The sequence below is a fragment of the Scyliorhinus torazame genome, chromosome 4 (genome assembly GCF_047496885.1).
Source record: "Scyliorhinus torazame isolate Kashiwa2021f chromosome 4, sScyTor2.1, whole genome shotgun sequence".
Lineage (NCBI taxonomy): Eukaryota > Metazoa > Chordata > Chondrichthyes > Carcharhiniformes > Scyliorhinidae > Scyliorhinus > Scyliorhinus torazame.
Window position 1 is genome coordinate 34,041,241 of NC_092710.1, and position 11,879 is coordinate 34,053,119.

Sequence of the window (11,879 nt, forward strand, 5' to 3'; positions counted from 1 at the left end):
AATAAAGAGACAACTCACGTGAGTGCGGCCTGTGGAATTGGCCTCAGTCCATCCACGTGTCCTCTGGAGAATAGCCTTTGTCCAAAGATTCCTGGTCGCATTGCAGTCTTCAAATTTCAAATTCCTGGGGAAAAGAGGGAGAAAATTAACTGAAACGCAGGAAAATGTTTAAACTTGTAGCACAGCAAGAGGCCAAGATCCCCCTCTCAGTTACACCCAAACTCTCAGCAACATCCACCTACAATAATCTGTTATAAACCACAGAATAAAAAGATTGAGAGACAGTTCCCGTTCCCTTGTGTTTCTCTTTCTCTCTCTCTCGCTATCTCATTCGGTCTCTCTATCCCACTCATTCATATTTCTGTCTCCCTCGTTATCCCTCATCACCCTCCCAGCATTTATTTCTATTTATTTCCCTAATTAGGGTCTCCCCAGAAAGATGTGATGAGACTCCCCATTGCAGTTTGTGGGGTGGTTTTCTTAGATTAAAGGTTTAAAGAGACACTAAAAAGCTGCAGAGAGATGGACAGATAGTGGCAGAAAGGCTGGGGAGATAGAGAGAGGCAAGAATGGAAAGAAGACAGAAAGGGAGAGAAAGCCTCTCTTTTTCACGACCTCCCTCTCCCTCCACATCTCTGTCTTTCTCCTCTCCCTCTCTCTAATCTCCATTACCCCCAGCCCCACACTCTTTCTGTACTTCTCTCTCTCTCTCTCTTTCTATCATTCTAATAGTTGGGAAGAGAAGAGAGAGAGAGACAGGGTCACACACAGGAATCCAACATTCACAACCACAGCAAACTAAATTCAAATGACCTGCAAATTTAATTTCACCTGATACTTGTGTCTCGGCCGAAACACAGGCTTCATTCCAGAATTATACCCGCTTCAAGTTAAGGGACTTTAATTCTGGGCAATCGAGATTACTTTACAGTCAATGGATCCATTTTAAAAGTGACTCCACTATCGATAATTTTGTGAATTCTGCAGGCAACCTGTGCACAGGGAGAGCCCAACAAACGATGACCACTTTCAAAATTGAGTTCAGAGTTTCTGATCTGAGATTTCTCTCTCTCTCTCTACCAGATTGCAGAGAGTGGCAGAAACAGTGAAATGCCCCCACCCCCACACCGCACCCCACCTCCATCCCTGGGACGCTCAGAATTAATATAACCCCTGTTATTTGGAACAAAATTAGTCAGCTTCATATTCCAGATTGGTATTTTACTCTTTCCGCCCACCAAACAGACAGAGAGGGAAACAGACAGAGGGCAGAACAGACCGAGAGAGAGAGAGAAACAGACAGAGACAGAACAAACAGAGAGACAGAGAGAAAGGAAAAATGCAAAGTCAGTACTCCACTAAACACAAATCCAAATATTTCCTGTGCATTTAACTCGACCTGGATTTATTGTAATGTCAGCTGTGTTGAGCCCTTTAAAACATGTGGCACACATTGCACACAGAGACAGACAGAAAGAGAGTGACACAACGTCACGCAGACAGGCAGGCAGAGACACAGGAGTGAGAGAGAAGTAAAGAGAGAGACAGGTAGTCAAGAGAGGTAGAGACAGACCGACAGGGAGAGAGGCACAGACAGAGACAGAAAGGGGAGACAGAAAGAGCCAGGTAGTCAGAGAGAGGTAGAGACAGACCGACAGGAGAGAGACACAGACAGAGACAGAGGGAGAGAGGAATCGGTGACTAACAGAATCAGGCAGTCAGAGAGAGGTAGAGACAGACCGACAGGGGAGAGAGAGAGAGACAGAAAGAGTCAGGCAGTCAGAGAAAGAGACAGAATGAGAAACGGCGCAGAGACCGAGGGAGAGAGAGAGGCAAAGAGAGAGACAGAGTTAGGCAGTCAGAGAGGTGTTGACAGAACGAGGAAATGACGCAGACACAGAGCGACAGAGAGAGAGACAGACACAGGGACAAATGCCAAGTCATCACGTCACTGCCTCTTTCCACTGGGAAATCAGCCGCCCATTCTTTTAGGAGACTTTTTATAATCGCCCCCCAGAATTTATTTCTATTCTAAATCAGGGAATCCCCACAGGGTGTGACAGAGCCTCCCCACCCCACCCCCATGCCTGGGACTGGGAGCTGGGCACCTTCACACTGGAGACTCCCAGATACTGTCTCTCTAACCATCCCCCCCCACACCTCCCTCGGCCCACCCTCCAAACTCCACCTCTATTCTGCCGTCTAGTCCTGTTTCCCTCACTCTCCCCTTTCTCTCTCTCTCTCTCTCTTCAAACAATTTCTCTCAGTCTGGCAGAACGATGGGGGCTGCGAGGGAGAGGGGGCTGCGAGGGAGAGGGGGGCTGCGAGGGAGAGGGGGGCTGCGAGGGAGAGGGGGGCTGCGAGGGAGAGGGGGGCTGCGAGGGAGAGGGGGGCTGCGAGGGAGAGGGGGCTGCGAGGGAGAGGGGGGGCTGCGAGGGAGAGGGGGCTGCGAGGGAGAGGGGGGCTGCGAGGGAGAGGGGGGCTGCGAGGGAGAGGGGGGCTGCGAGGGAGAGGGGGGCTGCGAGGGAGAGGGGGGCTGCGAGGGAGAGGGGGCTGCGAGGAGAGGGGGGCTGCGAGGGAGAGGGGGGGCTGCGAGGAGAGGGGGGCTGCGAGGGAGAGGGGGGCTGCGAGGGAGAGGGGGGCTGCGAGGGAGAGGGGGGCTGCGAGGGAGAGGGGGCTGAGAGGGAGAGGGGGCTGCGAGGGAGAGGGGGGCTGAGAGGGAGAGGGGGGCTGCGAGGGAGATGGGGCTGCGAGGGAGAGGGGGGCTGCGAGGGAGAGGGGGGCTGCGAGGAGAGGGGGGCTGCGAGGAGAGGGGGGCTGCGAGGGAGAGGGGGCTGCGAGGGAGAGGGGGGCTGCGAGGGAGAGGGGGGCTGCGAGGGAGAGGGGGGCTGCGAGGGAGAGGGGGGCTGCGAGGGAGAGGGGGCTGCGAGGGAGAGGGGGGCTGCGAGGGAGAGGGGGCTGCGAGGGAGAGGGGGCTGCGAGGGAGAGGGGGGCTGAGAGGGAGAGGGGGGCTGCGAGGGAGAGGGTGGCTGCGAGGGAGAGGGGGGCTGCGAGGGAGAGGGGGGCTGCGAGGGAGAGGGGGCTGCGAGGGAGAGGGGGGCTGCGAGGGAGAGGGGGGCTGCGAGGGAGAGGGGGGCTGCGAGGGAGAGGGGGGCTTGCGAGGGAGAGGGGGCTGCGAGGGAGAGGGGGGCTGCGAGGGAGAGGGGGCTGCGAGGGAGAGGGGGGGCTGCGAGGGAGAGGGGGCTGCGAGGGAGAGGGGGGCTGCGAGGAGAGGGGGGCTGCCGAGGGAGAGGGGGGCTTGCGAGGGAGAGGGTGGCTGCGAGGGAGAGGGGGGCTGCGAGGGAGAGGGGGGCTGCGAGGGAGAGGGGGGCTGCGAGGAGAGGGGGGCTGCGAGGGGAGAGGGGGGCTGCGAGGGAGAGGGGGGCTGCGAGGGAGAGGGGGGCTTGCGAGGGAGAGGGGGGCTGCGAGGGAGAGGGGGGCTGCGAGGGAGAGGGGGGCTGCGAGGGAGAGGGGGGGCTGCGAGGGAGAGGGGGGCTGCGAGGGAGAGGGTGGCTGCGCGGGAGAGGGGGGCTGCGAGGGAGAGGGGGGCTGCGAGGGAGAGGGGGGCTGCGAGGGAGAGGGGGGCTGCGAGGAGAGGGGGGCTGCGAGGGAGAGGGGGGCTGCGAGGGAGAGGGGGGGCTGCGAGGGAGAGGGGAAGACAGACGGGGAGAGAGAGAGACTGAGAATGTTACAAGCAGAAACTCAATTCAAACGGTCCCCTGGGCTTTCACAAGGAACCGTGACATTAATCACAGTACAACACGGGCACCGTGCGCTTGGGAAATTGTCTGATTAAATGGAAGCCCCTCTTTAAAATTGACAGTGGGGCAGGGGGGTGGGGGGGCAGCCTGGAAACTTTGGAGAACTCGGTGAGCTGAATTAACCCCCCTCCCACACACACAACCCCCCCCCCCCCCAATCACCAACACTTCACTAATCAGTCAGCCTTCAGCACGGGAGATATTCCGGGATTAGAAACAAGCCCTTACACAGCCTCACATTTACAAATTCAATCCCAGCACCTCGGGAACATTATGGAAGTCGATACGTTCATGTTTACATGTTGCAGTGTGCACAGCAGGATCCCACAAAAATAAACATGATGGAGACAGGAGCCCAGCCCAGATCCTGCATCTCTCTCTTAACCTCCCACTCAACCGCCCCCCTCCACACCCCCCACCTACACACACACACATTCGCCACCCCCACCAGCCTCCCCATTCAAATAACGACAAATCACATTGGTGTTTTTATCATTTTATTGGAAGAGGAAATATAGAGGGAAATAGCTGGAGAGAGAGGCTCGGTGAGGGGAGGGGGATGCGGTGGGGAAGAGTGAGACAGGCAATTTCTCCCACCCCCCCTCTCTTTCTCTCTCAGGGCTTCTTTCCCTCTGGAGGTATTTTCAAATCAACTCGTCTCAGGACAGGACAGGGCTGTCTCAGGACATTTTCAAATTGACTGTCTCAGGACAGGACAGGGCTGTCTCAGGACATTTTCAAATCGACTGTCTCAGAACAGGACAGGGCTGTCTCAGGACATTTTCAAATTGACTGTCTCAGGACAGGACAGGGCTGTCTCAGGACATTTTCAAATTGACTGTCTCAGGACAGGACAGGGCTGTCTCAGGACATTTTCAAATCGACTGTCTCAGAACAGGACAGGGCTGTCTCAGGACATTTTCAAATCGACTGTCTCAGGACAGGACAGTACTGTCTCAGGACATTTTCACATCGACTGTCTCAGGATTGTGTAAAATCGCACTTTCTAAAAGATAATGTAACTGGGCCGTGACAGTGAACAGCAGAACCCCCACCCCCAGACCCTGTGCCTGATCACCCCCTCACTCCACCCCACATCTCTCCCCCCGTTTTCCCTGACCCTCCCTTTTCTCTCACCCCCTCTCTTTTTCACTCCTCGCTCCCACCGCCCTCTCTCTCTCCCCCTTTTTCACTCTCTCCCTCCACCCTCTGTCTTTCTCTGTCCCCCTCCCCTTTTCACTTTATCTCCTTCCACCCTCTTGTCGTTCTCTCTCCCTCTTTTTCACTCCCTCTCCCTCCAGCCTGTCTTTCTCTGTCCCCCCTCTTTTTCATTCTCTCTCCCTCAACCCTGTCTTTCTCTGTCCCCCTCCCCTTGTCACTATATCTTTCTCCCTCCACTCTTTCTCTCTCCCCCTCTTTTTCACTCTCTCTTCCACCCTCTTTTTCACTCTCTCTCCCTCCACCCTCTGTCTTTCTCTGTCCCCCTCCCCTTTTCACTATATCTCTTTACCTCCACTGTCTCTCTCTTTCTCTCCCTGCCCTCTCTTTTTCACTCTCTTTCTCCCGCCACTCTCTCCACTCTCTCGACAAATCACATTGGGGTTCTCTATTACATTTAGTACAAGATGAAATGTAGAAAGAAATGGCTGGAAAGTAGGAGAGAGAGATAGAAAGCTGGGGTGACTGAGGCAGGGACATTTAACCCCAAACCCCCCTCAGAAATCCTTCCTATCCCACCGCCCTGTCTAAAACACAAACACCACCATTGAGGACAAACCTGTACCCAGGCTGCGGCCTATTCATTTCAGACCCTCTCCCGACTGCTGCACACTCAGTGAGCCAGTTTAATTTTAAATTGTGCGTGGTCACTAAGTTGACAGTTCAGGAAAGGCTGCAGGCCACTGACGCACAGCAGGATCCCACAACCAGCAATGTGATCCTGACCGGGTGGGACAGGCAGGTGAGTGGGGGGATGGGGGAGAGACATATTCCTTCCCTTGCCCGCTATATTCTTTCTTCCATCTCTTTCCCCCCCCCCCCCCCCCCCCAAATACCCCCACCCCTGAACACCACGGGTATTGTGAGTCTGGAGACACATCCACTGTCCCCAGAAAGTTACACTTCCCTCTTTAAACTGGGAAACCAGCTGCCTGGTCCGTCCGGAGACTTTTTACAATCGCCCTCCCAGCATTTATTTCTATTTATTTCCTAAATCAGGGTATCCCCAGAAAGATGTGATGAGACTCCTCATTGCAGTTTGTGGGATGGTTTCATTGATGAAAGGTTTAAAGAGACACTAAAAAGCTGGAGAGAGATGGACAGATAGTGGCAGAACGCTGGGGAGACAGAGCGAGAGAGGGGCTAGAATGGAAAGAAGGCAGAAAGGGAGAGAAAACCTCTCTTTTTCACTACCTCCCTCTCCGTCCAAACTCTCTCTCTCACATCTCCCTCTTACACCCCCCCACAGCCCTCCATGACCCCACTCTTTCTGTCCTCTCTCTCTCTCTCTCTCTCTCTCTCTCTCTCTCTCATCCCAGTAGTTGGGAAGGAGAGAGAGAGAGTGTCACACACAGGAATCCAACAATCACTTCCACAGCAAACTGAATTCAAATGGCCCCCTACCAATTTCATTTCACCCTCACATTTAAATCTCGGCCTAAAACACAGGTTTTATTCCAGATTTATACCCCCTTCAAATTAAGGGACTAGAATTCGAGATTACTTTACAGTCGATGGATTCATTATTAAAGTGACCCCACCGTTGGTTCATTTCCGGAATTCTGCAGGCAACTTGTGCACGGGGAGATCCCAAAAATGGTGACACTTTCCAAATTGAGTTCAGAGTTTCTGATGGTGGATTTCTCTCTCAGCAGCGATGAGATCATGGCTGAATATCACGTCAGTGCATGCAGAAAGGGTTCATTAACTCTCTCGTTCCCAAGCACTCAAATTTAAGAGTTTAAAATTCGAGACCTTCGAACCCACTTTGCAGTCCGTGAGCTATTTCATTTTTTTAAAAAAGTAGGTACTCTATATTTATTTATTTATATAAATTTAGAGTACCTAATTCATTTTTTCCAATGAAGGGACAATTTCGCGTGGCCAATCCACCTAGCCTGCACATCTTTGGGTTGTGGGGGCGAAATCCACGCAAACACAGGAAGAGAGCTATTTTATTTTAAGAGTTGTGGTCACTGTTGCTGCGCAGGCAAAGGCCACAGGCCTGTGAGTGAACAGCAAGATCCCACAGCAGCAGCAATCTGGACCTAACCAGATGGGACACTGTCCTTCCTCCCCCCACTCCCCCTCACTCCTGCTGGGAGCCCCATTCCCCACTGCACCTAACTCCCCCACCGCCGTGTCATGTGTGGATTGGAACATCCCTGGAGAAGTCCCTTCAGTTTCTGAAAGAGTTAAACTGCCTCTTAAAACGAAGAAAAACATTTTTTAAAACGAAATCCATTGGCACACAGAAAGATCCCAGGAGGTGCAGTCGGCAGTGTTGAGTGTCGTTGACATTTGCTACCAGGTTGCAGAGAGTGGCTGAGGCAGTGAAATCCCCACCCCACCCCACCCCACCCCCACCACACATACCTGGGATGCTCAGAATTAATATAACCCTTGTTATTTTGGAACAACATTAGACAGCTTCATATTCCAGATTGGTATTTTACTCTTTGTCACCCACCAAAGGGTTAATGTGTTTGTGTCGAAGTGCAAGGCCGGGGCGGCAATAAAGAGACAACTCACGTGAGTGCGGCCTGTGGAATCGGCCTCAGTCCATCCACGTGTCCTCTGGAGAATAGCCTTTGTCCAAAGATTCCTGGTCGCATTGCAGTCTTCAAATTTCAAATTCCTGGGGAAAAGAGGGAGAAAATTAACTGAAACGCAGGAAAATGTTTAAACTTGTAGCACAGCAAGAGGCCAAGATTCCCCCTCTCAGTTACACCCAAACTCTCAGCAACATCCACCTACAATAATCTGTTATAAACCACAGAATAAAAAAGATTGAGAGACAGTTCCCGCTTCCCTTGTGTTTCTCTTTCTCTCTCTCTCGCTATCTCATTCGGTCTCTCTATCCCTCTCATTCATATTTCTGTCTCCCTCGTTATCCCTCATCACCCTCCCAGCATTTATTTCTATTTATTTCCCTAATCAGGGTCTCCCCAGAAAGATGTGATGAGACTCCCCATTGTAGTTTGTGGGGTGGTTTTCTTTCTCTCTCTCTCGCTATCTCATTCGGTCTCTCTATCCCTCTCATTCATATTTCTGTCTCCCTCGTTATCCCTCATCACCCTCCCAGCATTTATTTCTATTTATTTCCCTAATCAGGGTCTCCCCAGAAAGATGTGATGAGACTCCCCATTGTAGTTTGTGGGGTGGTTTTCTTAGATTAAAGGTTTAAAGAGACACTAAAAAGCTGCAGAGAGATGGACAGATAGTGGCAGAAAGCTGGGGAGATAGAGAGAGGCAAGAATGGAAAGAAGACAGAAAGGGAGAGAAAGCCTCTCTTTTTCCCGACCTCCCTCTCCCTCCACCATCTCTGTCTTTCTCCTCTCCCTCTCTCTAATCTCCATTACCCCCCATCCCCACACTCTTTCTGTACTTCTCTCTCTCTCTCTCTTTCTATCATTCTAATAGTTGGGAAGGAGAAAGAGAGAGAGAGACAGGGTCACACACAGGAATCCAACATTCACAGCCACAGCAAACTAAATTCAAATGACCTCCTGCAAATTTAATTTCACCCTGATACTTGTGTCTCGGCCGAAAACACAGGCTTCATTCCAGAATTATACCCGCTTCAAATTAAGGGACTTTAATTCTGGGCAATCGAGATTACTTTACAGTCAATGGATCCATTTTAAAAGTGACTCCACTATCGATAATTTTGTGAATTCTGCAGGCAACCTGTGCACAGGGAGAGCCCAACAAATGATGACCACTTTCAAAATTGAGTTCAGAGTTTCTGATCTGAGATTTCTCTCTCTCTCTCTACCAGATTGCAGAGAGTGGCTGAAACAGCGAAATGCCCCCCCCCCCCCCCCCTCCCCCACACCGCACCCCCACCTCCATCCCTGGGACGCTCAGAATTAATATAACCCCTGTTATTTTGGAACAAAATTAGACAGCTTCATATTCCAGATTGGAATTTTACTCTTTGCCACCCACCAAAGGTTTAATGTGTTTGTGTCTTAAGTGCAAGGCCGGGGCTGCAATAAAGAGACAACTCACGTGAGTGCGGCCTGTGGAGTAGGCCTCAGTCCATCCATCCATGCTCTGGAGAAATACCCTTACCCAAAGGTTCCTGCTCACATTGCAGTCTTTCAAAATTCAAATTCCTGGGAAAAAGAGGGAGAAAATTAACTAAACCACAGGAAAAGAATGAAGCTATTCAATACAGCGAGAGCCCAGGGTCCCTTTTTCAGTTTTACAACCCCTCAGCAACATCCGAATACAAATAAGTCACAGCTTTCAACCAGAGGTTAAAAAAGATTGAGAGACAATTAATACTCAAAATCTTTTTATTGTCACAATTAGGCTGACATTAATACTGCAATGAAGTTACTGTGAAAATCCCCTTCTCTTGTGTTTCTCGCTGTCTCTCTATCCCTCTTATACATATTTCTGTCTCCCTCCCTCCCTCACTCTCTTTGATCCCTCCAATATTAAAATTAAACCTCAGTCAGGGTAATAACCCGGGTGAAGCCTGCGGACCAGGCCTCAGCCAGCGCTCCCTCGGGAAGAATTCACACTCCTTCGTCCTCCTCACTGGATTCCCGACCCCCTTCCAGTTTTCCAAATAAAAACGCCTCTGGAGAAAAAAAGGAGATAAAATTGATTATAAAGGCAATAACAGGGACATTTTAATAAAATATACAAAACAGCACAACAGGAGTCCAACATTTCCAATCACGAGTCAATCAGTAACATGTCAACACCCAAAATGCACAGCTCAAAACAGGCAGATTGACACACACACACACACACTGAAGCAGAGGGGTAATGTTTTCAGTGTAATGAGTTTTTGGTTTGTGAACTGAAGTCCCTCAGATACAGATATATCCTCAGTGAGCTGTGAGCAGACTCCACCCCTAGTCTCTGCCATGAGTGGAATGTCTGTCTCAGAGGACAGCTCTCTATTGACATGTAAATGACTGACTAGAGATACTGATCTCCTTGCTGCTCAGCCCCACACACAAAGAATGTGACTTCAGCCAAACCTTGGCCTTCCCCACACCAGTGTTGTTCACTGAGCAGGCCGGAAAAAGTTGGATTAAATGTAATTGTTAGACAGAGACGTTTTTATTTTTTCTACCCAAGTGGATAACCTCACATTTATCCACGTTATACTGCATCTGCCATATCTCTCACTCACTCATTCACTCCCCTCCAATAGGATTGAATCCTAATTTAAAATAGTATTGGGAAATGATTAGAAACAGTTTGGACTGAGATCTCCTCAGTGACGTGTGTACAGACCCCACCCCCGACGTTCTGTCAGGAATCTCCCTCGGTGTGTTTCCTGTGCCTGCTAAGGAAGACACTTGTCCTGTCTATGGTTATGTTAATTCAGCAGTCAACACGAGATTCAGCAATGTCCTGTCATTATTTCTGTCTTTGGTTTAACATTTGTTTCCCTCTGAATTTCTGACGTGTTTGGAATGACTATTCGTCTGTCGCCTTAGGAAGGCTTTCCATAGAATGAGTAAAAACCAGCAAGAAATCACAGAATGTGAGTTAAACACAACTTCATTTCTGCCTCCATTTTAAGAGAAGATTCCTGGCCACAAAAACAAAGCTCATTGCAAAGTTTCACTTCATATTTTACCTGTTGTTCACAGACAGATTTCTTCAATGAGCTGCTCTATAAATATGGATTCAATTTGACTTTTTCTCACTGAGATGTTAAGCTTATTCCTGAATCAATACAGGGTCATCGGCAACAACATCATTTTATTAGACAAGGAGGTTCAATGGGATTTTTCACTGAAATCCACAGATGTCAATTCCTGAGATTAGAATTTAAAATGAAACAATTTGGATTCAATGAAAACGGTCAGTTTAATAACCCCAATGTCCTGACTGCCTCACGTCCTGGCACCCTCACACCATCACATCCTCATGTCCCCTAACCCTCACATCCTGACCCACTCACGTCCCCGAAACCTCACATCCTGACCCGCTGTGTACCTCTTTCTGTGTGTGTCCCTCGCTCAGTCTGTGTGGCCCCCTCTCTCTGTCCCTCTCTGTATCCCTCTGTGTCCCTGTCTCTCTCTGTGTCCTTCTATCTCACTCTATCCCTCTATTTTACTGCGTACCTCTTTCTCTCTGTGTCACTCTCTCTGTGTCCCTCTCCCTCTGTGTCGCCCTCTCTCTGTCTCTCTCGCTGTGTACCTCTCTCTCTCTGTCCCACTCTCTCTCGCTGTGTCCCTCTCTGTCCCACTCTCTCGCTGTGTCCCCCTCTCTCTCGCTGTGTCCCCCTCTCTCTCGCTGTGTCCCCCTCTCTCTCGCTGTGTCCCCCTCTCTCTCGCTGTGTCCCCCTCTCTCTCGCTGTGTCCCCCTCTCTCTCGCTGTGTCCCCCTCTCTCTCGCTGTGTCCCCCTCTCTCTCGCTGTGTCCCCCTCTCTCTCGCTGTGTCCCCCTCTCTCTCGCTGTGTCCCCCTCTCTCTCGCTGTGTCCCCCGCTCTCTCGCTGTGTCCCCCGCTCTCTCGCTGTGTCCCCCGCTCTCTCGCTGTGTCCCCCGCTCTCTCGCTGTGTCCCCCGCTCTCTCGCTGTGTCCCCCGCTCTCTCGCTGTGTCCCCCGCTCTCTCGCTGTGTCCCCCGCTCTCTCGCTGTGTCCCCCGCTCTCTCGCTGTGTCCCCCGCTCTCTCGCTGTGTCCCCCGCTCTCTCGCTGTGTCCCCCTCTCTCTCGCTGTGTCCCCCTCTCTCTCGCTGTGTCCCCCTCTCTCTCGCTGTGTCCCCCTCTCTCTCGCTGTGTCCCCCTCTCTCTCGCTGTGTCCCCCTCTCTCTCGCTGTGTCCCCCTCTCTCTCGCTGTGTCCCCCGCTCTCTCGCTGTGTCCCCCGCTCTCTCGCTGTGTCC

General features: G+C 51.4%; 1 long non-coding RNA gene across 8 annotated transcripts in view; it reads right to left on the minus strand.

Annotated features, from left to right (window-relative positions):
- The window catches only part of LOC140410180 (uncharacterized), a 424,392-nt gene extending 414,107 nt beyond the window's left edge, over positions 1 to 10,285 (minus strand). The window contains exons 1-5 of one of the 8 annotated variants that reach the window (XR_011940524.1): positions 10,177 to 10,285; positions 9,479 to 9,612; positions 9,033 to 9,139; positions 7,551 to 7,656; positions 19 to 124 (exon numbers count right to left, since the gene is read on the minus strand). This is a non-coding gene — a long non-coding RNA (uncharacterized lncRNA). Of the gene's footprint in view, positions 1 to 18; positions 125 to 7,550; positions 7,657 to 9,032; positions 9,140 to 9,478; positions 9,613 to 9,702; positions 9,721 to 9,778; positions 9,899 to 10,021; positions 10,066 to 10,134; positions 10,154 to 10,176 lie in introns of those variants that run through there. The other 7 variants (XR_011940526.1, XR_011940529.1, XR_011940525.1 and 4 more) reach the window with 7 other exon arrangements.
- Positions 10,286 to 11,879: the final 1,594 nt, after the last annotated feature.